We start from the raw sequence: 3924 nt of genomic DNA on the forward strand, positions 1-3924 counted from the left end.
GCGCTGGCGCCTATCTCAGCTACAATCGGGCGGAAGGCAGGGTACACCCTGGACAAGTCGCCACCTCATCGCAGGGCCACATATATATATACATACACATATATATACATACATATATATATATATATATATATATATATATACACAAACATACATATATATATATATATATATATATATTTAAAAATGGTATTTCTGTCTGTCCTTCCGCCGTACATTTTTTTCCTTTTACGTAAGGTTTTTTGTAGAGTAAATGATGAAAAAAACACTTAATTGAACGGTTTAAAAGAGGATAAAACAGGAAATAAATGAAAATTAAATTTTGAAAAATAGTTCATCTTCAATTTCGACTCTTTAAAATTCAAAATTCAACCCAAAAAAAGAAGAGAAAAACGAGTTAATTTGAATCTTTTTGAAAAATGTAAAACATCATTAGTAATTTTTCTTGATTAAGATTAGTTTTAAAATTTTGATGACATGTTTCAAATAGGTTAAAATCCAATCTGCACTTTGTTAGAATATATAACCAATTGGATCAAGCTATATTTCTAACAAAGACAAATCATTATTTCTTCTAGATTTTCCAAAACAAAAATGTTAAAAGAAATTCAAAAGACTTTGAAATAAGATTTAAATTTGATTCTAAAGATTTTCTAGATTTGACAGAATATTTTTTTTTATTTTAATCATAATAAGTTTGAAGACATATTTCACAAATATTCTTCGTCAAAAAAACAAACTAAAATGAAGAATTGAATTAAAATGTATTTATTATTCTTTATAATAAAAAATGTTTTACTTGAACATTGATTTAAATTTTCAGGAAAGAAGAGGAAGGAATTTAAAAGGTAAAAAGGTATATGTGTTTAAAAATCTTAAAATCATTTTTAAGGTTGTATTTTTTTCTCTAAAATTGTCTTTCTGAACGTTATAAGAAGCAAAGCAAATTTAAACAAGTGAAGACCAAATCTTTAAAATATTTTCTTGGATTTTCAAATTCTATTTGAGTTTTGTCTCTCTTAGAATTAAAAATGTCGAGCAGAGCGAGACCAGCTTGCTAGTAAATAAATACAATTTGAAAAATAGGGGCAGCTCCCTAGTAAGTGCTGCTATTTGAGCTATTTTTAGAACAGGCCAGCGGGCGACTTAACTGGTCCTTACGGGCTACCTGGTGCTCGCGAGCACCGCGTTGGTGACCCCTGCTTTAGTGGTTAATTGTACGGAATATGTACAGTACTGTGCAATCTACGAATAAAAGTTTCAGTCAATCAATCGATGGGAGGAATCAGAGGACTTCAGGGAAGATGTTTTCGTACTCCTCACTTGTTGGGATTCGGTTTTAGGGAATTATTTTACAGGTACCACTGTGTTTTAAAACCAGGTAAACTAACTTCAGTTAAGTCTCAGGCAAAGTTTTATTATTGTAGTCTCTGAGGGGAGGCTGACTGTGACACACTTTGATACAGGAGCACTGCATTTTACAACAATATCGCTTTCATTAACATTGGGTGGAAAACCAGCAGAAAGCAGCTTGTTATACACCTCTACTATATTACTATATATATACTTGAGCAAAAAATGCAGTTAAGGTAAAACACACAGTATTAAAAAAAATGGTCCGAAATTCTGGGCAAAACAAATGTAGATTCCAAAAAAAAATGTCATGTCCTGATATGTACTACAAGTATAATATGTATCTATATAATATGAACACTTAGTGCTGTTGATATACAATAACACACATAATGCATAACAACATTGTTACATGCAATCCCACCACCACCGACAGCTATGCTATGCTAACGTGAGCTGTAATGTATAGAAGCTGGTTGGCACGCGTTGGCTCCGTTCTATATAGCGTTGAAAAAATAGCACAACCGTGTTTTTTCAAGACTGTAATTTTGCCAGAAACAAGTGAGAATATTAAAAGTAAAACGTCACACCCACCTTTAACTCCGCTACTTTCCCATGAACACGCAGCGAAACACCGGAAGTAAATAAACTTTTTGACGGTCAGCTGATGCTATTTCTTCTTCTCTTTGACTATTTCAATGGCAATTGACATTACTTTTTGCGCCCCTGAGTGGTACGGAGTGTGAATTGGGATCCATCCATCCATCCCTTACTACCGCTCAGGGGCGTCACTAGAACTAATACTGTTCTGGGGCACACCTGGGGCACAAATAATTCATGTGAGCGTGCAAAGCGCGCAAGCAAAAACATTTTTAGCACTTATTTATCATAAAAAATACATAAATAGTGCTTTAAACTATGAAATCATATCAGATTATGTTGTATGGATCTTTGATGAACCACCTGAAATGAACTAATGCATTTGACCTACTCGTGCACTTTTTTACTCCAGACTTCCAAACTGCTACTGGTAAAAGCAAAAAGGAAGAGCAATGAATCTTTTTGAAATATATATTGCAGTAATCATCTGCAAACTTAACATCTACAAAAGTAAAACAAAAAATAAAGCACCCCTACATCTCTGGGTTCTTTTATATTATTTAATTTCTATTTATGGCAATGTGGCTAATCCTATTTCAGATACACAAAACTATAAAATATACACAAAACAATAAAGCCACAGTAGTAGAATAAATGAACAACTGTTGTGTGTCTGTTCAGGGAATCATTTTCTGAGAAGTAAATTGTAACGTCTCGTTTTCATTTTTGCAAAGTGGTCAATCACTCTGGACAGACATGGAAATATTACAGTAACTGTTATACAGTTGACCAGTGGTTCCCAACTGCTGGGTCGTGACATAAAAGTGGATTGTGTGTCATTTTCAGTGAGTCGCAGTCAGATGTGCACATGAAAAAAAAAGTTTAGGGAGAAAAAAATCCAATTGTGGCAACAAAACCAGATTATTTTAGCCTTTTTTCTAGTGACTATTAGTGAGTATTTTAGCAAAAGGCAAACCGACTAACAAGTTGGAGGAGGACTCAGGACAGACGTGGAAATATATTTTAAAAAAATCTAAATGGGGCAACAAAACCCGATATTTTCAGCCATCTTTCTGAAAACAAATACAGAAATGTTACTATTTTTTCTGGAAATAAAACCAGATGCTTTAGCTGTAGCCATTTGTCCGGTGACAAAACAAGATTATTTTAGTCAAAGTCGCACCGATTAACAAGACAAGTCTACTGTTCTGTTATTCTGTGAAATAAACTTGAATGATTTAAAAATTAGCTTACGACTTGATGAAATGGAAAAATGTTTTTCTTCCTGAAGACAAACCATTTGAGAAGCACTCAACTCACACATGCTTATTACGAATCATCATTGATGCAGAACCAGCAGACAATAACCAACATTATGTTTCATGTTCATTGGAAATTCCCTCCGACAGCTCGTACAGCAAATTAATATGTTTGTCTTGATACAAGGAATAACGTTAGCTAACTTAGCATCAATTTAAGACAATGATGTTGCCTAGCTAGCTAGGACTTCACTTACATCTCTCATTCCTGCTGCTTCTTCTCTGCTGCGGGCGAATAACTTTCTTAAATCCATCTAGGAGTTACAATTTGAGTCAAATCAAAATCAAAATATTGTAATTAATAAATTGTTGTTGGCATAGCTCGGTTGGTAGAGTGGCAGTGCCAGCAACTTGAGGGTTGCAGGTTCGATTCCCGCTTCTGCCATCCTAATCACTGGTGTTGTGTCCTTGGGCAAGGCACTTCACCCACCTGCTCCCAGTGCCACCCACACTGGTTCAAATGTAACTTAGATATTGGGTTTCACTATGTAAAGCGCTTTGAGTCACTAGAGAAAAGCGCTATATAAATATAATTCACTTCACTAACGTCACCCACCTCACGCAATGATTCGAATCTCCCCCTCTCTCTCTCTCTCTCTCTCAACCGAAGTCTCGATCCACACGTGAATAAATTACCATATTAAGTAGCCAT

At 34.6% G+C, this 3924-nt stretch overlaps 1 protein-coding gene across 2 annotated transcripts in view; it reads right to left on the reverse strand.

Annotated features, from left to right (window-relative positions):
* The window catches only part of kbtbd4 (kelch repeat and BTB (POZ) domain containing 4), a 10613-nt gene extending 8602 nt beyond the window's left edge, over positions 1 to 2011 (reverse strand). The window contains exon 1 of one of the 2 annotated variants that reach the window (XM_061917287.1): positions 1948 to 2011. The gene's annotated coding sequence lies outside the window, so the exon portion shown is untranslated. The remainder of the gene's footprint in view (positions 1 to 1947) is intronic. The other variant, XM_061917288.1, reaches the window with a different exon arrangement.
* Between the last annotated feature and the right edge of the window lie 1913 nt (positions 2012 to 3924).

The sequence above is a fragment of the Nerophis ophidion genome, linkage group LG12 (genome assembly GCF_033978795.1).
Source record: "Nerophis ophidion isolate RoL-2023_Sa linkage group LG12, RoL_Noph_v1.0, whole genome shotgun sequence".
In the NCBI taxonomy this organism is placed as follows: domain Eukaryota; kingdom Metazoa; phylum Chordata; class Actinopteri; order Syngnathiformes; family Syngnathidae; genus Nerophis; species Nerophis ophidion.